A 24,878-nucleotide genomic window follows, 5' to 3' on the forward strand; every position below is an offset into this window, starting at 1 on the left:
ATGAAAACGACAGATGATGAGCCAAACGCAACATGAAAATTGTATAGGGAATAACAATGATACTATCCGCGCAACACCAATAGTAGTATGTCAGCGTTGAACAATGGCTCATTAGGCATTCACGGTCGTTGCTCAGAATCATTCAGGGACGAATGAAATCGAATTGTATATTCGACATTTGCTGATATTCAACGCAGATAATTCTGACTCGGATACTGACAAGCTTGTTTACGTCTGAGCCATAGAACGTTAATATTCACTGTCAGTTCTAATATATAATGGAGATAATGGATATTTTTCTTATTCCGATAGTGAAAGAGAATATCTGATAAGCGAAAAAGCAGATGATATATTTCATATAGAAATATAAAATCGATTACCAGTTATTCACAGTAATTTTATTGTATTTTTAATTGGCAGTTTTTGATGTAATATAATTAGCAATCATTCATCATTCGTTAATATTACTTCATTAATAAGTTTTTTTATATTTGTTAAAGCGATCCTAGATTTCCGCAGAAATTTCCTGTTGACCCTCTCGTTCGAGTAGAGACCTCTATAGATCGATAAGATCTCGAATGTGTATGGTGGCAGATAATTGAGTGGTGGATGCCTCTCGAAATTCCCATGGAGACGTCCTCTCGCTTGCCGTTGCTCTCCCTTGATTGCAGGGGTTGCTGATTGATGCTTCAAGGTAGAATCGAACAGCGATGTCTTAAGATCACTCACTGTTCCTTGGACTATGAAATTTCAGTTTAGAACTGATATTTATACGTATATTACAAAAGGAATGGCCGTGTTACGTTTCCAGTTACGTCTTAATGTTGATCTATTGTCATTGTTATTCTCGAGTATAGAAATAAAGATAGCATGTCGATCATATTTTTATACAATTAACGATACACTATAAATGTAGACTTTGAAACGTGTTATAAATATGAATCTGGTAAAAACAATCTCATGAAATGATTCCGATTCAATAAAAGAAAATAAATACGGCCGTTTACCAATGGCTGTATCCGATAGAATTGGTCAGGGAATTTGTTCGGCAAATATTATATGAAAATTGAATGAGATTGAAGTAAATTAAATTCTGTATATATGGCAAACACACACAAAGTGCACCAAATCGATTTCGTAAAAGTACAATAACGATTGTAATACACACATATTACAAATTTATCATTCATATTTGATAAACAACGCTTTCGCGCACACGTTCTAAAAATGAATCGACGAGCACCGTAATACTTAAATGCCGTAAATAGAGGAAACCATGCCGGGAATGACGAGCTTTATTCCGCTGTAATCCCGAATCAGAAGCTAAATGCGATGGTTCATAACCACGAGCATATCGGCACGAATTCCCAGAAATTTGCAACCGTGAAATTTATGGAGAGACATCCAACGCGTCAGGCGTCGTGTTAATAAATCTCAATGCTTCGCAAAGCCGGGCGAGAGATAAGCCATCCTCTGGAAACGCGCCCTTATGCATCGTCAGGCATCTCTCTCACAGCCACTTTTCTCACTTGCTTCAATAGCGACTAACAGGTTTCATCCTCTCTACACACCAAGAGTACTTTACGATGTGTGTTTTGTTTTGTCGGCCCTTCGCGCATCTTCCTTCGCTCGCGTAAGTGCGTCGAGAATGTGGGCGACTTGTCAAACCGTAAGTGAATCTCAAAACATCCGTGGTGCGAGTCGAGTTAACGAAGAACCCGCAAGCGCAGTCGAGTGCCTCTTTACGAATAAAACGAGAGGACTCCTGTCAGTCTTCGTGATTTCACGTTATTGATCGATATTTTTCATAACCCTGATTCTTAACTAAGCGTAATGAAACAATTTAAACGACGCGTAAAGAGAGTGGCACTCCACATCACTCGTAAATGTGACACTCATATCCTGTGATTCTCTCTATTATTTGATGTGAATATAAGTTCGTTTCTCCGTAACAAATTTTATTTTATCAATCAATGAGAACAACGGAAGAGAGCCATTATAATTCTGATAATTTTAAATATATTAGTATTAATCAATAGATCTCGAAACTATTATATATATCTGTATATTGTTCAAGTATCTGATTTGAGGCGACGTTTTCTACTTATCTATTTCGAATTGCTCATTAAATAAATATTTAATTATCGTGGAGCGCTTTTGGATTATAAACTGTCGTTAGCGTAAAAGTTTTCATTCCTTATTCTCGATAATCAACTTTTTAGTTATATCATTTCAGCTAGATAGTCTTGAATAAACTGATGCTTCAAAATTAGTTTCGCGAATAAACGATCGAAGAATAATCTTCAATTTACGTGCATGATTAGCGAAGTTCGACATGTAGCTTTTTGTCTCATCGTAATAAAAGGAAAATTTCACGGTGAAAGAAACTAAATATAATCTAGCGCATTACTCTTCCATATTAAACTATGTATTACCTATTTCGCAATAATGAACGGCATTTGTCGTTTTAATAGAAAATTTTTATAAGAGGTCATAAACATAAAGCAGACCATCCAACCGTGGGGAGCTCTTATTGCTATAATTTATAACACATATGGCTGATAACATAATAGGCTTGCGCAATATAAAGCGCTTTGCAAAGAGGGCTATCACGGATTTGCTGACTGCGAGTTTAGTATGATTCTGTTATTATCGCCTACATGCTTTTTTAACATAAAAGTTTGGCATAATGATTTTGTGAAAAGGAAAAAGAGGATAAACTTATTGTAGAATAATATAAAATAATATAGAATAATATAGAATAATAATAGAATAATATAATAAACGTTAAGAATAATAAATAATGTTAATTCAATGATCAATTTTCTAATTTTTCATTTATTTAATTTTTTAATTTTTATTTAATTTTATTTAATTTTTTAATTTAATTAGAGAGAAAATAATTTTACTTTTTTGTGTAGATTCATTTATTGGAAAAGTAAAACTATCTTAATATAAAATCGGTAAAGTTTTATACGATAAAGATAATAGTTAAATTTCTAAAGAGAGAACGGATTAAATGTTACACGTTAAAGTTTTATCATTGCTAGTTATCATGATTAATAAGATGGCCGAAATGTCTCGGCGAATTTCAACGGGACAAAATTGGGCCAAAAATCATAATCTTATAAAGCAACGCGGTGTATGGGGGAGGAGAATATATTGGCTGTATCCGATGTCAGATATAGGATGAGCAGAATAAAAGTTCTCAATATTGAGGCGCGTTTCTCTCTCACACGTGTTTATTATTGCCAAGAAATTGTTACAGTTCTGTAATAATGAACCAACAGAAATGCGAAAGTTTTTCATTACTTTCCAACAATAATACCAGCTGTTCTCTTGTAAAAGCAACAAACGGTTCTAAGTTATACGCATCGTTTATTGTATTAAGTAAAAGAAAAGTTTTGTGTTCTACGAGGAAACGTGAAGAATGCGTCAGATTTTACGATACACTCGTGTGTACATATATTCTTCACTCGGTAAATATAAATCTGCACGTGTCGTACGTAACCTCTTAGAAAGGGGTTAAAAATCCTCAGCTGCGCGCAGTGTATGTGTAACTTGCACGAAAAGTCGTTTCATAATATCTCCCCGTACTGAAGAATATAGTAGCACTCCGACTTTCAGACCACGAATTCAGTCTTAGAGAAGGCATACCATAAAAGGCTTTAAGAGTTTCCCCGTGTTCGTGCGAATTGAGTGGGATTTGCATACCACACCGCTGCGGGAATTTCACGAGAAATGTGGACCGGGTTTTTAAACGGCATCTAATGAAGGTAACAGTAGACGACATGGTTCAAGTCCACCACGTTGCCATTCGCCTTGAGATAGAATATAAGAAGGTCATCTGAATGCATGAAATATAAACTGGCAGTTGTGTAGTCAGATATGATTCGAGAAGGACTTTTGCATATTCATCGGGCTCGCGCGATACGCTTGTTCGTCAAGAGGACGCAGTTTTAAATATTAGTTCTGCTCGTCTAACTTTTCATTATGGATCACTTCTACTACCTCGATATCAGCCGGATAATTATGCGGTTTTAATCTTAATAACATTTCCGAAACGCGCCCATCGTGCACTTGTCATTCAACTTTGATGATTGAGATTGAATACTCGTTAATTATGGTATACATGTAACTATTTATAATTTAATTAACGCATAAATAATTTAGTTAACATATAAATAATTTAGTTAACATATAAATAATTTAGTTAACATATAAATAATTTAGTTCATGCATACCGCAGCTAGGAATGAATTTACTTAATGTCCGGCGCGTGAATTTCTCAACGCTTTGCGGTATTAATTCAAGAATGATATTAAATATAATGTGCCGAATAAAAGATATTACTTGTGCACTGGTTTAACATAATATTTTCGCTAATTTCTAATATCAATATAAAAAGATTATCAATTTTTTATTTCTGATTTTTGGCTTGAATATTCTCGTCTCGATCTGTATTCTTTAGATAATTATTATTAGTCTGTATTATTAGTAATTATTAATCTGTACATTTAGGAAAAAAACTATGATAACATGTATTATTTCTTCGTGGTAAATATGATTAAAATTTCCGAGAGTCTAAGAGTATGTGAAAATGTCGGCACACTTGACTGAAATTGTTCTAAACGCTGCTGTCAATCATCGCTTGGCATCAGATAGATAGATCCGCGCGATGAAGAAAATTGCACGGCAGCGGCGGCTTCCGCGGCATTTTGCGGTGCAGAATGTCAATTAAACGGCGTGGCCGATTAACCATAACCGAAACCTCGACAAAGGCCGGAGCGTGCACGGTTTTGCACTCCGGCGGGTTCATCACGCGATAATTTATATGGTAATTCCAGGGACGTAATAAGTCCCCCTCGGCAAACTCCGGCTGCCACTACACACGATCCTCCGGTACGGCCGCCGCGTTCTGCGTTGACCCCGACGTGGCGTTCCATCGGGAGAGGATGGCCTGCCATGTACACATCATTACTAAAAGCGGTCATCGATTCATCGGAGTTCGACCACCGGCCGTGCCCATCGAACGATCCACCGTACTGGTGTTGTACGCGTCGGTGCATAGACGAGCTGACGTTGTATATATATGTATATGTATTATATATATATATATATATATATATATATATATATGCACTAGCGACGGCATGTAGACGCGTCCATTGTCAAATTTTCTCACCCGCGATCGACCGTGCGAGATTTAATTAACACCATCTCGTTAACTTTTGTCGCGACCTATCGTGCTCGCATGACGTTATCTCTCATGAAGATGAGCTTGCTTGCTCCATCAAGTGGATCGCTTGTATCGGTGAATTAACTACACACGTTGTTCTTTTTTTCGCGCTGTTCAGTTTGTTCACGTTATCTTAATAATGCACCTCAATAATGTGTGAAATATCACACTACGGAACATGCATTTTTTTTTTCACGCAAATCATTAATTTTTATATTCTACTTATTTTCTAAAAATAAATTTGTTTCATTAAAAGTATCGAAAGAAATTAGATTAGATTTGAATCGGATAAATTTATTTATACGATATAACTAATATACATATTGATGCTTATATCTTGTTTTTAGCTCACAATTTGTCAATTTAAATGAAATTATTTCTAGATAGCCTGTATGATAGAACACTTCGATACATATATTGAAGCTTATATCTTGTTTTTAGCTCACAATTTGTCAATTTAAATGAAATTATTTCTAGATAGCCTGTATGATAGAAGACTTCCATACATATTTCAAAATCTGTCACGCGATTGATATTGATCCATGGAGACGAGATAAAAGTTATTAAAAGCGATGATAATCGATGAGGATGGATGATATTATAACATTACAGTGAAGCGGTTTACTCATAAATTTTGTTTACTCCGCCAAAATCGAAAAACCGCGAGGCATCGCTAGGGCGTGAATATATTGACACGAATGTAGTTCTAGCATCAGAGCAATATTTATTTTTCCGGAAATTTTTACCACACGGTGAGCGAGTACAAGTATTGAATATCCGTCATATATGTATGCAGCACTCTTTTTGCGGACAAATTACAAATATATCATCTTGAAAATTCTAAAATTCTAAAATTACATTTCTGTTCGTTAGCACTAAGTTGATATTGCAAAATATTTTATTATAACATTTATTTCACGGATACGCACGATTCTATTAATATTTCATGCGTATTAAATGAATTTTTATTTTTACTAAATAATGATTCATTGCAACTTTATTTCTAGTAACAAACAAAGAATCTATTAATGATTTAATTTCTTCCATAATAGAGATTTTTTAAATTCTGAAGACTTAAAGATATATTCTTCTTTAGAAACAATGCAAAGTAGAGTAATGCTCGCGTGATTCTAGTGATGATAAAAAGCGGAGAAAGAGATGCGCTACGAAGGAAAGGTAACGATTTCCGTTTAATTTACCTCGAAAGAGAGCTTCCACGTGTCATAGAACGAGTGCTATCGAAAGTTCAAAGTAGCAGTCGATAGAAAACAAACGGGTCCATCGCCGCACCGTTTATAGACGTCGCGTTCGAGATCAGAGAAGGAAGGCTTCGGCTTCCTAACGACCATTCCGTTCGATTGCAGTGATTACAAAGTCGATTGTTAGTGACTCTTTGAAGCTCAATTATTCTTGGTAATGGCTCCTCCATTTAATTACAGATATACATACGTAGCAGCGCCTCCGTACATTGCGATCTCGGAAGCATACTTTAGAGTTGGAATACATAATGCAAATAATTGAGGCACTGACGCAAGTACAATCTCAAAATAAATCTTCAACAAGCGAGAAATATTACTGTGTGCATACATATGCTATTTGCAATTATAAAGTGAATAAAATTCACGAACGCGTTCTGTCATATTTTTATTGAAATCAGAGCAAGTATGATCAGCCATAGTCTATACCGACAGATATATTAAGATACTCGAAACTCTCTTGTGTCCTTGCTTCGCTCTCGCTCCGTAATCTACGATGTAGTTTTGTCTTCATTTGCTAAATGATCGGTAAATCCTTGCGACGCGACGTCGTCACTGACTATAGGAAAGATGGTTTAACATCACGGCATCCAACTATCATGGGGACGATATCATGGATACGATGAAACTTAACTGCGATGTAAACCTACTTTGACTATCCTGGATGCTGCTAGATGAACATCGTTTCTCACTAATACGAAATCGCACGAACCATTTAACAATTCTCCGAGTGGAATTACGTGCCGCGACCATGATATGTTTTTGTAAGCAAATGTGGAGAATTTGTCTCACGACGTTGAATAAAATTTAATATCTCAGTTATAGTTTAGTATTAGTATTCATAAGAAAATAATAAATATAAGTTTTAAAGAGAGAGAGAAAAATCGAGAATTACTTTGTTTTTATATATATACAACACGAATTTATAATATTAGAAATCATAAATTATATGAATTTTTCTTTCAACTTTTCTTTTTTTAATGTTTCTTTTAAATTTTATGAGTAATTTTTATGAGTAATTTTTAAATAGAAAAAAGATTTATTTATTTATTTATTTTTAATGCAATAGGCAAAAATACAAATTTGTTACAAAGCTTCATAAGCAAAAATAAATATTTTAAATATACGTCTTCAAATAAAATTAAAATTTCATTTCACGCAACTCTTTTTAACATAAAAATATGAATTCTCGAGATGAAAAAAAAATATCTGATATTGCCAAAAAGGAAGAAGCGCGAGACTTTCAGACTGTCACTTTCCCGACCTGCAGAAAACAACATTCTTGAAACGAAAGACTGGTCGTGGAAATTGGATTGTCCTTCGAAAGCCCCTGGGGTGTCATGCGTAGGAACGCGGGATGATTCATTCAACACTACATTCGTGAAATGTTCTGAAACGCGCGTTCTATAATCCTGTAGAAGAGAGTAAGCTATAAATAGAAACGAAATTTCGTGCGTGTTGGTAGATTCTCTCGTGAGAAGATTTTATGGATCGTTTAAAATGCATTTTTGCCATATGAAACATTCAATATTTCTTATCGGATTTATATCGGAATTGTGCATATCTCATGTGTTCGCTGAACAATAATAAGATTTAAATATAATATCATTGAACTAGATTATATTTCTGTTGTTTATTATTAAATTATAGGAATAATCGATGACGATCTAATATCGAAGAAGCAGAAATTACATTTACATTTATCGTTTATCAATATCCGGACATACTCTCTAAAAGTGAATCAGTGTATTATCACTGAAAAACAGTAAATGGTCACTGATTGCAGCAGTTATAAGTATAGCACTGTAAATCAGTGATATTTTATTGAAAGAATCGGTTAATAATTTTGACTGTTTCAATCAGTAATATTTCTCAATTTCAGTAATATTTTTTTCTAACGTCAGTAATATTAAACTATAATTCATCTCTTCATAATTTTCATTAAGTCGTCAGACATTTATTTGTCCGACTTATATAAGATCGATTTAATACCTGAAGTCTCTCTATTGAGATTGTATCAGAAATTAAATCGAAGTAATACTTTTAATTTTATCTGTCGCTCTTTTCAAACTTTATATAATTCTTATGACTAAACTAAATACGAAAGAGATAGCGATCGTAGCTGTAAACGAATGAACTAGCGATTATTGGTTTTACAGTGAAATTTACTGGTTTTATAGTGAATTTTATTTTACCTGATCATAATCAGTGAGATATAAGATAAAATAACAAAAAAATAAGCGTTTTCACTGAAAATCAATAAAATACTCACTGATTCTCAGTGAAATCTTATTTTACTGTTTAAATTAGTGATATTTTCACTGATTCACTTTTAGAAAGTACATAAATGATGAACGCCTGCAATTATGTTATACTAATCGAAATGGTGTACATATGAACAAATGTTATTACTAATATTGACACGCGGAAGAACAAATGTTGTAGATATTTTAAATATAATTCGTGTTAGAAAAATGGAGAAATCCTACGAATACTCACGTGCGCGTAATTACAAATTGCCTCGGCCACTCGAATTTAAAAGTGAAATAACGAAAGTAAATAAAAGTTAGCGTTTGATGTTTATATGAACTTTTCTCATTATTTTGTTTAGTAGAACTCTCTCTCTCTCTCTCTCTTTCTTTCTCTTTCTGGCAAAGTTAGATTAAACATTTTAGAAACGCTCTGTATACGCCGGCTAATCATGGATATACATTCAACATTTATTCATGCAATTACAAGGAACAAGAGAAGCTACTCTTTAAATGGATGTAAAATTCACGAGATTACGCGATACACAATTGTCACACACACGAAAACTTGTACCTTCTTGTCTCGCAATTGCGAGTAAAATGCAATCCTCCGCGGTAGTCCTTTTGCGACTTTGACTTTGCTGCTTCTAATACCGCTACTCTAGTGACAAAAAAAATTTTATCATCTCTCTTTGCTTCTTTCCGACGTTATAGTGCTCGTCGGAACGTACTCGCAAGAAAATACACCGACGGTGCCAGGATAAACTCGCGTCGTAGCGCAAATGTAAAATGACATGAACATTAAATAAAGCCTAGAATAGCGACAACATTCTGCGCGTCCTGCAAAGCCTCTTAGATAGAAGTAAATTGTAAGTCTCTTACCCGACTGGTCAACGCCATAAGCACTTTCGTTTGGTCGGCAAAAACAGCTTGGAGCGTAAGGAGATTAGAGTCGTTATAGCGTCAGCCCCGGAGGACAAAAGTGGAGGAAGTTTCATGCGAAAGTCGCGACCCTTGTCTAACGTTTCACCATCTCTCGCAACGCAAACCGTGCAAAGTGACGGAAAGCCGGCTACCGCTACAAAAGAATCACAGTCGGGATGTACTAAAGTACAAGTTGCGTAACGGTGCAGACGACGTTGAGCTTGCGCGAGAAAGGAATAATTCACGCGACGAAAATGCGAAGAAAGTCTCGCCATGTCGCGGTGTTATACGGCAAAAGAATCTCGTCTGTAACGATGGAACACAGTCCGGATTTTTCTCTGCGTCTGAATGAAAAATTCTTTGTTAACTATTGCAATTATTGAAATTCGTGGCAATTAATATATAAATTAATTCAACGTTATATTTTCTGACATGGGATTATTCTTCGAAAAATACATTTCATTTCTAAGATTAATGTTAAATGAGTACTAAAGATATATTTCAGATATATTGTACTTACAGTGATGCGTCAGACTGGTGGTCAAAATCTGCTTATTAGCCTCCGCGTATTCAGCAGAGCTGAAAACAGGAAATAAGACAATTTCAAATATTTGTTAATATTGTTAAAAGGTTGATAATTAATTCAAGCGAAAGTACCACTAATTGTCGATGTAAAAATCTTTTTTTTTTTCTAAATAATTTCCGCCACATTAATATTAGTTATATGTGCAATAAAAATAGCTTAATAATTATGAAATTTCTCGGTACAGATAAATCTCAGTTTATACGAGTCTCGAGGATTAATGCAGCTACTTTTCTTAGAAAGCACGGTAGGAATGCTTGACTAGATATGTATGCAAAGCAACCCGCATTTTATTTTAGATGTCTGTTGCTTCTACACGCTATGCGGTAATCTACATAAAGATAATTTTAATATGTAAAACTTTTCGCACGCGCGCGTGCACGTATTTATCTTTACATAGGCAACGTATAATTTTAAGAAAGCGAAATAAAAGATGATAAAAACATATGCGCATAAATTTTTTACGCGCTAAATCGCGCGAAAATATTATACTAAATTATCTTAATTTAAAATATTGAACAATATTGTCGATATAATTACTCTGTTAAATTAAAAATATAAATATATAACGTATAAAATTACTTGCTGCAAAAATATAGAAAAAATATAATCTTGTAATATTTGAATAGGGTTTTTTTAATAATCCGATACATGATATAAATGAGAGATATATATCAGATTTCCAAACGGATGTCTCGGCTAACTCGTTTGTACTGGTGCATGTTTGATGCCGGAAGTGGCTCGACTTCGAAGCCCCACCGTCATCCTCTCGCAGCGGTTTCCGCAAGCTCCGTAGGGTCATTAGCCAACCATTCATTATGCAACTGCGAGGCTGTATTGCGTCAATATGGGGGCGGCAGATTGTTGGCCCAATCGATAACAATGCGCCGTGTTTACCAGTCGGATAATCAACAGATGCAGCTTGTGCTGCTTCGCCTTCGAAGACCAAGCAAGTGGGAATTACGGTCCGCCTCGCTCCGAATGATATTGCGTTCCGGAAGTGTTACCTTTCCTCGTATCTCCCCGTCTGTCGGTGATCCGACATCGATTGCTGCCGCCTCTCTATCTTGCAAGTGCCTTTTAGCCAGAAGCGAGCACAATTACGAGCTCATCAACGCTAAATGATACACGCGATCGAAAATCTATTTGGATTTGTAGCCGAATCGTGCAGATATCGTTACTTGTTTGATCGAATTATTCCGATATGATTTTCCACTCTGCAATTTACATGGTTGAAGTAATTTGGATGCATACATCGGCTTTGTAATCATATATTTATAATTATGGATGAAATGTACTGATTTTCTCTAAAGAATTTACTCAAAGTTAAACGATACGTGTTAAATTACATAAAAAAATATGACGATATATTAAACGAGATATTTAAAACGAGCAAAAGAGCCAGAAATCGTGATATAAATCAGTAATAGTCTTAGAATGATGAAATATTTCATCGAGATTAATTGCATTAAACTCGTGTCGTCGTATCACCGACATGACAAGCTATGTATTTTGATGCGTTCGTTAGGAGCTTGCTTTAATCGCGATTGCAGGACGGTCGAGCGCGTTCAATCGACGAATCAAGCTGAACTTTGTACACGACAGCGTCTGTGAAACGACCAAAATGGAGGAAAAGAGAGATGCCGAAAGTACGGGTGTCGTGAGATGAAACGTCGAGCGCGATATTCTCGCGCAGAAGGTCGGCTCCCTTTGATCTAAGTTGCCGGGAATGCGAGGTGAAGGGACAGCATGCGTAGCTGCCGTCCAGAAAGTTGAGAGTAATTTGCTTAGTTGGATTAGATTGTGAATTTTGTGCCGCGGTGTTTGAGCCGCCGTTCGTCTCGTCGCTTCCTCTCCCCCAGCTCTGTCTTTCCATTTCTCTCACTCTAAGTCCACCATCATCGGTCCTTGCCCTCTTCTCTCGCGCTCCACCGCGCCGCCGACCTTATAATTACAGTACCATCTTCAGAGATGAGCTTGCCAATTCGTCGTCCGACACAACTACCGCACTTTGATCCAGCAAGAAGCGGGTATTAGTCGGTAGAATAGACCATCAAAATTCACGACGATGCATAATATTAAACGCCCCATGGATAACGCGGATGATTTCTGATTTTCCGCGCTTTGATCTGCTGGGAATCTGCTTAGAACAATCGCGACAGCGAAACCATGCAACTCTGAATATTATTACTCGGACTATTAATCTATCGTCAAACGCGACGGATATAAACGAATCGTGCAACTTTCAGGATCGTAGAAGGATATGCAAGTGCCGTCTACTGGAACGAGATGAATTTTACGCGAATAAGAGAAATAATATTTTCCTCTTCGTTCGATATAACGTTAGCAAAAGCTTTTATTTGTGTATTTTTAATAATTTACAATCGGAGTAGCAAAAAACTTTCCTATAATTTAATTTACGTTTTATTAAATCTATATTACTTTACAGCGGAGATTGCAGTGTTCGGATCTATTTCGTGTATAATCTTTGCACGCGCGAATCACCTTTTTTTCGAATAATCGCATGAGGTACGCCATGCGATCAGTCGCTGAGAGATCGGTCCGACCCAAATTCCATTAGCGTCGAATTATGCGTGGAGCTTTCGTGATTCGCGTGTAGATCACGATACCGGTAGACGCGTACGTGTATACCCGGACGGGTGCACGCACGCAGAGAGTCGGATATAATCCCGTCGAAACGGTGGTACGTTCCGTATGCACGCTCGCTCGGTGTGTATCTGTGAACGGCGGCGCGGGGGATACCTAACGGCATTGCGAATCCTATACAAGAGACTTCGGGCACGAATGGCGGATCAATGTTTTATCGATATTGCAGCAGACGCAGCACTGATGTACGTCTCGAGTCGGTGATACGTATATTGCGCGTGCTTTCTACCGTTTGCAAGAGGATTTATGGATTAGCGTTTGTTTATCGTCGCCCTTGCTACCATTTTCCTCGTCGGCCGCTCACGTTTTTTCTACCCGGACGATCCGCAGACGCGGAGAGGGGCATTAAAATAGGCGATCCGAGAAAAAGCGATAGAGACTCACGACTCGATACGCCGTACACGTTGCGATTTCCCTTTCCCAGTGTCTTCCATTTTTTTGCTCTCTTTTTCTCTTATTAAATGGAGAATGTTATTCTTTATTTGAAAAGATAGATACAGAGAATGAATGTAATCTGTTTTTTTAAATTTCTTCTGCAAATTATCCTTAAATATACCTTGCATATCATTTATATTCATTTATTATATTTATTTATTCGAATAAAATTTTATATAATTTAATATAAATTGCGAAAAATTATATACTCGATATCGAGTACTGGGAATAAAATGAAGCAATTTTACGATCATAAAATGAGGAAAAAACCGCCTGGCGAGGAAGCAGCAGAATTTCTGTAATGGGTAGAGAAGACATAAACGAAACATGTTAGAGTAGACAAAGAAGCAATGTGCCTAGCTCATGGTTGGGCCATGCATGAACGCGCGCCTAGAATCCGCGATGTCGACAGCAGAGAGAAGGTAGAGACGCCAAGGAGCGGAACGGAGAGAGAAGGCCAGAGAGAGGTTACCGCCGTCAGGAAACTTTTGTTTAAAATTGGAATTCCTTTGCGGCTCGTTGGGACTAGGAATGCAGATAGGGCGGAGGCGACGAAAACCGTGAGCGAGACGAGGTCGCCGGTGGAACGGAAGAAATGCGGGCGGTTGAAAAAGGCGACGTACGATATTGTTTCATCATAAAGGAAAGCTTCTTGCTCGCGGGGGAAAGCTTTTAAGGAGCGACGCCGTCAAAACTTAAGCGTGCGTTGACGCATACCTCTGCCGCGTAAACATTTTCATATACACCGCGGATTTTACCCGTCGTGGATTTTCGCAAATTAGATCGACGTGCGCTTCCGCATATCGATCGTATGCAGCGACTGCTAATAACAGTCGACATGAACGACTAGTAGTAACAGTCACAGCAGTGCCAGACCTGTTAGTAGTAACGAACGATTTTATTCGAACGCTTCGTGTAAAATCTAATGATAATATGTTGTATGATTTTAAATAAAAAAAAGAATCATACACCAATACTTTATTGAAGTTATATCACTTTTTATATCGTAGTTTTAGAGAATGAATCAGATTTGTAATCTTGATTTGCGTGGAACTTGTATATTTCAAATAATTGAACAATTATGTGTTACTTGGCCCGTTGTATGGCAATTGTTTAATTAATTTGCAGGTATCTCACGTACGTCTGGAATCATGTTCCTGGTACGTGTAGCGCTAACGTGGCTAAACGCATTAACCCATAATTATCGAAATTACAGATCCGTGCGTCAACCAACCGAAGAGCCTTCATCCTGTACCGTCTCCTAAAATTCTCTCTCGCCTGCTGTGCGGCCTACTGCGGATATTCGGGTAAGTACCCCATCTCGCTAATTATGTGAACGTAGCCGCCGTTCTCAAATCGTTCTTCTTCCTCTCGCACTGGCTTAAGAACCGACGAACTACGACAGCTTGATCGTTTTAAGAAATTCACTCGCGAGGATTTTCTTGACGGTAATCAAGTCACGCGCGCTGCGTCAATTATGAGTCCGACTCGTTGTTTGCGTAGAGCGAGTTTCAGGAATGTCGAAAGCGCGAGGGTTGCGAATATTTTACAGAAAGTGGCACCTGGCATGGAAGACGCCTTTAATTTGCAGCTTGTACGACGTCGCGAAGGGGCGGGGATGAAGGGTCTCTCGTTGGAATTTCGCATTGGAATCGATCACCCGGAACTATGAAATATCGCCATCGACGATGACGTATTTCATTTCGCCTATCACTTTTTTTAAAGGCAAGCATCACGGATATCGACGACCTTTCAATGGAATAACGGATCCTCCGTGAAGAAATAAAAATAAAAAATTCCGCCATGTTGCAGCCGTAGTATAATTGCGAGTGCGGTAAATACTTACTCGGCGCAGTGACAATGCGAGGAACGATTCGAGACGGCATAATTAAAAAGGGATTCTTTTTATTTTGCTTTTTGCGTGGAGTTTGTAACATAATGTAGTAATGATGATTCGCGCATTGTATTTGTATTGTCTTCGAACCCGACCAACAGGATTTCCTCCTCTCCTCTTCCGCTCCAATGCGTATTAAATTAATTTTACGAAAAGATCTACATAAAGTACGAAAACTTAACCGGTCGCCAAACTTTTTCTATTAGGTATTATCTAGATCCCGGAACACCGCTTATTTCCGTCTAGAAAGTGTTTTATTTGTTAATGCTAGGCCGTCTTATCATACTCGTTATTATTCAAGAGTCACGAAGTACTGCGCACACGCGATCGTTACATACCGTAAAATGGTCTCTTGCAACCGTATTTCCTAGCCGGATAGGTTTTTTCAAAGTTTGGCATTTTTTGGCATTTTTTTTAAGCGTTACTATCGCGGCTAACTATTCTATCCTTGTTGAAAAGTATTTCTCAAATGGAAAATATTACGCATTGAAGATTCAGAAACAATAGGAAAATTATGTGATAATTTGGAGAGAAATGGTAGAATATCTAGAACTTATAAAAAATCACATAAATTATGTTAAACCTGTGATAAAAAGCGAACATAAGTGTTAATGTGTGGAAATGGAATAGCATTTTATATATATGTATATAAAAAAAAGAATCTTTTACTATCGCTTTTCCAACTGAAAAAGAGATAGAATTTTACTCTCTGTGTTAACTATTTCTGTCTTCCGACTTTTATCCTGATGAGTACTGGACGGGGTGCGGCTGATTCTGTCAAGGAAATTTAGTAGCGATTGTGGCGTCCAGCAATTAGAGAAAGTAGGTGCATAAAGTTTCTTTGGCTCGTAACGAGGGCACTTTTATAATATTAATACGTAAGTGCTGAAAATTACATGAAATATCTTAATTTTCTATGCTTAAATATTTTACTCTTAAATATTTAAAACATATTTTGAATAGAAAATAATATTATTTAGAAGGAAAAATACACTCTTATATAAGAAATATTATAAATCTATATATATATATATATATATATATATATATATATTTATTTATTTATTTATTTATTAAATCACTTGTACTTGTATATAATATCGTGCTGTTAAAATTTGTATGATATTATTATTATATGAAAACTGTATTAAATTATTTGCTATCTATACGAGACACCATATTTATTCTGTTTTGCTCTACTAATCTCAATATCGATGATGATTACGTGGCGCAAGTGAAATGTTACAATAAAAAAATTATAAACGTTAAACAACATTTAGTTTTACAACATTAATTCTTATGAAATTTATACAAATTATTATATATGTAGCATTATAAATTCTCTTACGCGATGACATTACGTATTATATCAGTTCTAAATTGTGCTCTGAGATCATTGAATAACATATTCGTGTTCTAATAAAATTTATGTATATTTCGAAAAATTGGTTTTTGAAACAAAGTCAACACCCGGACGAAACGTGGCAGGCAAAACACTGTAATCGCGTAGTTCGCGCGTATGCACACGGAGTTTGATGAAAGTTTGGTTTCCGGGCGCGTTGGCACTCCAACGTAGAACTTTATGCTAATTCGACGCGCCGACTGTACAACATTAATAGGAGTCCAACTAGCCGCTGCAACAGCGATTCTCACAATCGTGGATGAGTGTTGCGCGATGTCTCTTATGAGAATGATGCGGCCAAGTCGAGAGGATGATGCATCGATTGTATGCAATAATTCTCGCATCTGCGATCGCAATTAAGAAACAGCGTGTACTATTCGTAGATTAATATTCCGCTATGCTTTGCGCATAGGAACGATAGGATAGCTCTAAATTGGTGATAACAACCGGCTTGCATTCGCATTGTGTGCATTTTATACATAGAGACGCAAGTGTATACGTGTGTGTGTTTGTTCAGTACCGTCGCGGAGAGAAGCGCGAAAGCAACGAAGCCAGGGGGTTCCTTGCTACAGGCGTCACAACTCATCCTAATTACATCTACCCTCGTTTCCGGATTCTAGGGGTTTCCCGTCAGGAGAATACACTAGCACTTAATTAGTATTGCCAACCGGACTTGCCGGCGCGGCGCGCGCTGCAATTGAGACGTTTAACTATATTTCCGTCCCGGAGAATTATTACCTTCTGATTTACGGCCTGCGCAGGCATTGATAAAGATTTTTTTTCCAGTCACAAGCAGGAAATCAGAAAAAAGATTCATGAATTTAACGATATATTTGCAATTTGATTCTCAATTTTAAAGGTCCGTTGAAGCATATAACTTTTATACGAATGCATTAATGTAATATTTCATTATTGAGCATTGCAGAAATTGTAGCACGTTAATGGCAGTGAAATTGTTAATATCGTTCGTAAAAGCATTGTAAATTTTTCGTAAAATATCTGCTAATTAATCCGTTTCGCATAAATTGATATCGTTTGAGACTCAGCCTACTTTTAAATTTGATTGTAACAAATCCGGTGTGATTAACGAGCAAGTGGTTGTCGGATTGTCTGAATATATATGGTACATCAGGAGGAGCATAGCGCTCCGGTTTCGCAAATCATTTATAACCTAGCATTAAAAGATCTTAACGCTCATGTAGCGTAAAAAATGAACAGGCCGACCGAGTCGGGCCCACTAGCAATTTTGTCTCCCCGGGACATTCTTTCTAATTACCAGAGATTTATTAACGTTGTCGCTGCACAATCCACTTCTTGCATCCCGTGCCACCTCCTGCGCGCTTCCCTTAAGCAAGTTCACTCTGCCCTATCCTGTGACGATCATTCCTAAAGTAATTGCTCTTGCCATGGTCTGAGGTAAAAATCAGAGACGCAAAACTTTCGTTAGATAGTCATTTTATTTTTTATCTCTATTATAACGTATCAATTTAATATGGTAATATTTTTCACACTTATATATATTGCCAGTAATAGAAACGTGTAAAAAAATATTCTCTTTGACTTATATCTACTATTTTCCATTTGTAAGCATTTTTTAAGGCGTGAAATCTAATTATATTATAAGTCATGAAATTTAATTATACTTCCACGTGCTTATTTATTTCATATTCCAAATTTGCTTTGTATCATATTTTAAAGATATATTTTGCGATATCTGTATCGTCAAATTTGATCAACCAATCGTGTCTTTATTTGTTGTAATAAAATAATTTACTTTTTTAAAACAGCAAAATTATGATGGTTTATTAGACAGACTGATCTGAATTGAAACGATAAAAGCATATAGCCTTGTTAGTATGAAGAGCGCAAGTAAGAAAGCATCAAGCTAAGTAGGACTAACCGAGCTACGAGGCTATTCCGGTGTAATGGGGCGAATCCTATTTGATATTTAACAACTTCCATGGTTGGGCTTTTCTTTAACTTCCTACTTCTTTTCACTGCATTAACGCGCGCGCGCACGAGCATTCTGGAGATTTTAAATTAGCTCTAAATGTAAAAAAAAAAAACATTCGCGAATTTTCATTTATTACGTTTTATGATATAATAACAATTTTATTTATTCATATTAATGATGCGTTAAAGATTAATTTTGTTTATGTACATATGTTTAGTTATGTTTTGTGTTATTTATGCAGATAACATATGAATTGTGTATGTTTTGCAGTACAAATCGTACATTATACTGCATTTGGCATAATCATATTCGATTTAATTTATGGATACAATACGGCTTGATGATGACATTCACACTATCATGTCAGCTATTGCAACTAAATTCATATATTATCTTGCATTAATGCATTTGAAATAATTTTCGAAATCAAAAATAAGTAGCTTATTATATTGCAAGCTTATTGAGACAGAATTATTTTGCTAAAAGTAAGATACGCGTCTTCGTACCACCGAGTTTCCGATTTTAACTCATAGCAGCTCATTGGGATGAGGCCGGATGACGGAGAAAAATGGGCAGCAATTTTCTTCAAGGGTAGTCCGACGAACGCGAAGTAAGAAAGTCAAATTGTTAGGTACGTTCTTAAAATCACGGATGAATCGAAATTGAAGGGCGAGAAGGAAATGAGCAATGACTTCATTAAATAATCTGAAAAAGAGAAGGAACGATTTTTCTCTTCTATATTTTACAAGATAATATCGTAATTCTTGAGGAAATTTCTTTGTCCTTCGAAAGCCACGAGCACATGTATGTATGATCAATATTTTATGATTAATTACATTTTTCTTAATTAATTGTAAAATGCATTTGCAACAAAATTTGAAGATATTCTCGTAACTTATAATGGAAGTATAGATTTCTATGCTAAGTTTCTCTCAGTTTGATTTTACAGGTAAAGTAAATGTACAATCATTATTCTTTAATTATTACAAAATTACCTGTCAGTTTCACTTGCGCGATTCATTTTGTGCTACAACTTATTTTCCGTTCGTCTTTCTCTTCCACTTTTCGTGTCCCATCGTCTCTTTACTTCTCGCATTGAGGGTGACTGATTAAAGAAATCCACGTCAGATGCTCGCATCTTGGACAGAACGCCTGTCAAAAGGTTACGTTAATTGCCTCACGCTTGATTGATTAACGTTCTGATCCTATTAACTATTGAAAAAGATTAGAGGAAATCCTCTCGAGCGCAGATAGATAGTCCCAACGTTACGAAATCTGATTTGTTTCTATTGTAAGGTGAAAAATGGTTCTTTGCATCTCGGTAAGCATATTACAACAAATTGTAATGGATTAATCTGAAAATCAGTCATATTATGTAATAATGTTAAGGAATATTATTATTCACATTTTTAAATGCGAATGTTTGTGTATTATCATCGAAAGATAATTATTTTAGCATTTGAAAAGATTATATAATTATTTAATGTATGCAAATATAAAAAAAAATATATTTACGAAATATATATAAATGTATAAGAAGCACAAAACAGTTACGTTGCAATATAATCAGTAATAGTGAACAGAACAATAATCAATATGAACGACATGTGTACTTTGCATGAGAATACAATCAGTGCAATTCAGCTGGTGCAGGCACGAGAAGCATATCACTATGAAATCAGCTTCACGATGATATGCTTCCACTATACATATACCGCGCATACCGATGGTTAAGTCAACGATTGAGAATAATAAAGCGCATATTATTGAGAAGATGTATAAATAGATTCAATTTATCTTATCAATCTTATAATATAATTCGAGAATAATTTATTTTATTTATTTCGTCACGTACAAGAACTTCATAAACTCCAAAGAATCCATTTTTTTTTCTGTGAAAATCTGAAATATTCGGATAGAGAGCCGATGTTAATGAACGCAGATATATCGTTATCATAATCGTTGTATTAATAGACAACAGCAATTAAAACTTGCGAAGAATGACTCCGTCGACATACAACGATATGCATCGCATCTGAACTTCATTCAGCGTATCTGGAGAAGGCTTGAATTCTCGGCTGCGAGTTATGCGAATTGATACCAGTAATTAAAACTTTCCTCGTCGTGCCATGATTGTGCCGTTAGCGCGAATCACATTTATCGGTATATTTGAGATCAGGCAAGTGTTATTGTTTGCAATCTTTAATGATTTTTCTCAAATTTCAGATATATATATTTTTTATTTCATAATATTTTTGTTTGTGTGGACCAAGTATTTAGTTGAAATTGTTATATGTTTAATAATATTTTGGTGAAAAACGAGCCATTGGCTTCTCAGCTATTCATGTAACAAATTGTACGCATATTTGTGCTGTTGTACATCGCAAATTCAGTCGAAATGCTTAAATAATGTATTTTCAAGCCCATAAACGCAGAGAGAGGATACACCGATCATAAATCCAATTATAGGTGAAACTGTTTCCGATGACGTCACATCCATTCTTTGGCGGCTCTTTCCCTTAGTCTCGATCGGATAACAATTACGCCCATACTACTACCGCCTATACTATCCAGCCATCGATATCTCATCCCTTTCCTTCGCCCCGACACCCCTTCGACAACTGACCAACGCCTCAAGAAAAGTCTCTCATTTCGTACTTATGAGATCCATGCCTGCGTGCTATAAGTATTTGCTCGTCATTTAAAACAACAGTAATATTTGATTTTAAAAAGTATCATTTTAATATTATTCACAAATTAAGTTCTGTTTTGAAAATATAACATAATTTTCTTTGAATTTTTTCTTCAGAACTTATAATAAGTATTATCAGTATTACACATGTATTATGTACAATCATTTAAAACTCCCATAATCATCTTGCACGTAGCTCTAAAAAGGAAGGATGTATTTTTCGAAATAAAAATTTATCCCGGAAACTTTGTAATGAAAAGCTATTCTGATAATAGATAAACATAAAGGATCATGTAATGACATGTATAAGACTATATTCATGTTACATGAAATTATTGATAAGACCAGTGAGATTATATTAGTAACATGACAAAGGACTACTACAATATGAGCCTGTCTAAATATGGATGCATGCAGTAGGAGAATATTGACCACACGATAATAGACAGGCTGAACAATATCTAATAGTAGGGATGTACAAAACACTGCTCATGTAACATACACACGACAGTTACGGCAAGAGAGAACTATTAAGTTGGTCATACAAACTGCATGTTTATTACCTTGCGACTATATTATGCTGTTAGCTCTAAATGAGCATGAAAAATTATTTTTCACGTGGCCTAAATATTATTCAGTAACTTTAGACGCTGCTGTAACGCTCTTTTATCAACACATTGTATGTATTTCACATGTTATTATTACATGAATGTGTTGAATTACACGAGGCGATTATATCTCGTCGTAAAATTGGAATGTATGGTGCTTCTTAGCTTCGTTGGGCTTTAGCGGCTAAGAGCGATAAACCAGCGAAACATCACAAATTGGTATTAGCGGGCAATCGAGCACGAAATAAACAATCGTATTTAAACGTACATCTCTGCCATGAGCCGCCATCGTCCATTTGTCAGAGAATATCACATTTTTCCACTCGGCCGGGCACAAGGTACCGAGGACTCCGTTCGCTTGTGTGTGGCCCTGTTATGTGTCGCTGTTAGTGCGCGCGTGTATCATAAAATAAATCGCGGCAAATAAAGAAAGCGTCAAGATACAGGCGACTCTCTTTCTCTCTCTCTCTCTCTTTCTCTTTCTTTTTCTCGTTTTTTCCTTTTTTCTCTCGTCGGCGACGTTTCCTCGCGCCATCTCGATTCCGTCGACGTTCCGCGAAAGCCGACTCCTCCGACGACTTCTGGGATACAGAAGGAAGCCGAAGGAAGAGGCGGGAGAAGGAGAACTGGGGGTGAACCTACCTTCGTATCCTTACTCTTTTACTCCGGGATGGATGTGGTATTGTACTCTCTTACGGTATTTCTAATAACTTCTTCTTCTACATTTCTCCCTCTTCTGCTTCTGGCTCGTCCCCGCTGTCTTGTCTATCTTTTCTCCACCTTATCCGCCGTTTCCACTCTCGTACCACTGTTCTTATACACTCCTTCACTCCGGTTGCTGTTCTCTCTTTTTCTCCCCCATGCCTGGACTTCACAATGCCAGTAGTAATCCGACACCGTCGAGTCTCTCTCTTTCTTTCTTCTTCCCTCGCCCGTGCACAACCCTCCTCCAACTTCCCTTGCTCATCGTCCCCGAGTTCTCTCTGAACAACAATTATTCCGCCATATTGTCCGCTATCCTATATCGAAAGGTTGGAGGTCGAGCAAAACGAACTCGAAGAACGAGAGTGCGATGGATGGGTGGACGGATAAAGATGGAACGACGCGATAGGATCAAGTTTTTAATCACTCTCCAATGTCAGCGAAAAAAGAAATGAGAGAAGTTTGACCTGCGCACATTCCTGCCCCTTTTTCACTACGTCAGGCGAGACATAAGTATCGTCACTCTCTCCCTTTATCGTTTTTTTAAATGTGCAAAAATGGCACGCATGAATTTGCATCTTTTACGCGTTGACATGATTCTGTCTTTTAAATATAATTAACATAAGGAAGCAATAAAAGGAAGGATTGCAATAATTAATAAATAGAGTCATTCACATATTCACGTACGGTGATATTAAAATTTTATATCTTTGCATATTTTTTTTTCTGTATTTCTTTTTTTTCGACTTACAATTAGTTTGCTAAATTGAATGTTTTTTTGCAATAATATAAACAACTTTAATTGTCGAATCAAATTCATTAACAGAAATAGATGGTATATTTTAGCTCTATTAATACAGAAGAAAATTATCTTATTTCTCTGCATCGGTGACTATAAATAAAATATATACATGTACAAGTCATTTAAGTTATTTGTTTTTACTCTAGTAACATATTATATTTTCATAATGTGCAACAATTAAAATATAGTTTTGTTGAATACATGATACTATATAATAACTATTTCTATTGCGTTATATAGGCAATATTATTGCACAATACAATATCTCAGAGTAATATCGTTATCGCCTTATTCGCTTGATTTATTTTATGTTTCTATTCATGGATATACTCTGTTACTCTTTATGCCATTTTCGCGTCTTATTTATAGTATATCGAATATTATCTACAAGTAGAAAATGTAATGGAAATGCATTACTTACAATTCATATATTCGCGATATTTGTATAAATCTTCTATTAAATACACATTTTGTTATATTTAAAATAAAAAAGTTGTTTCAATGCGATATTTATAAGATATATATTATTAGTTAATCGTATATTATAAGGCATATAGAATAGCCACACATATTGCACAAGTTCATTTCACGTTGTGGGATTAACAATTATTGAGCGAACTTCAACATATTGCTTATTTTCTCATGCTTGTTTATTTAAAACTAAAATGAAAACGGACCGGCGACATAGCGATGCCATTAAAAATGAACGAGAATGCATCAAGGGAATAACGTCGGTAGGCGATGTGACATGACGAAAGCTATGAAACATGCTGACAAGTATCTCGCAGCGCTTGCATCGTTTACGTATATAATTCAGAGTGTAGGTGAAGACAGAGCGATAATGATAATCCAAGGAATAAGGTAGAATGGGAACGTCTATAATGCCGTGGATCTATCCTCGCTTGCGCGCGCACTTGTCAGAAATATCGGCCATTTCTGGCCTTCTGTCATATCTTCTTATTGCAGAGTGTCGGGCCATTATACATAAGAGAAAATGGCTTGGCACGACCGTCACTCATTTTTGACGTCTGACCCGACTTTGTCGGCGACTGTCGGCGGGGAGTGACGGAACCTCGCATTTACGAGTGGAAACGCTGGCACGAGCTAAGACACGTGCAAGAATATCTACAGCCGTGCAATCGATATCCCGGAACGACGATGTTCGCGTCCGAGCTTTTACGAACAGCAGTAGTAAAATATACCACGCGAAATCGTACAGTAGATTCACCCCATGTTCGACTGATCGCACTCCAAGTGTTCGATATCCGAGAATTGCTTCATCAACGCACACATTAAAACATTTATTTGATATAGTCTTTTATTCAATATAATCTCAAGTGTGAATTTAAATAATTGGTCAAATTGGTACAATTTATAATATATTAGATAAGCATATATGCAGTGTTGAATATAAAAATTTTCTAATAAGTAATTTTAATAATGATTTTATTGTGATTAATAGCAATTTTAT

General features: G+C 36.2%; 1 protein-coding gene across 2 annotated transcripts in view; it reads right to left on the reverse strand.

The window, feature by feature from the left end:
• The window catches only part of LOC105257891 (teneurin-a), a 434,044-nt gene that overhangs the window by 290,539 nt on the left and 118,627 nt on the right, over positions 1–24,878 (reverse strand). For both annotated transcript variants that reach the window (XM_025411980.1, XM_025411981.1), the window contains exon 3: positions 10,189–10,247. The gene's annotated coding sequence lies outside the window, so the exon portion shown is untranslated. The remainder of the gene's footprint in view (positions 1–10,188; positions 10,248–24,878) is intronic.

Source organism: Camponotus floridanus, unplaced genomic scaffold (assembly GCF_003227725.1).
Source record: "Camponotus floridanus strain SB8 unplaced genomic scaffold, Cflo_v7.5 scaffold46, whole genome shotgun sequence".
NCBI classification, from domain to species: Eukaryota; Metazoa; Arthropoda; class Insecta; order Hymenoptera; family Formicidae; genus Camponotus; species Camponotus floridanus.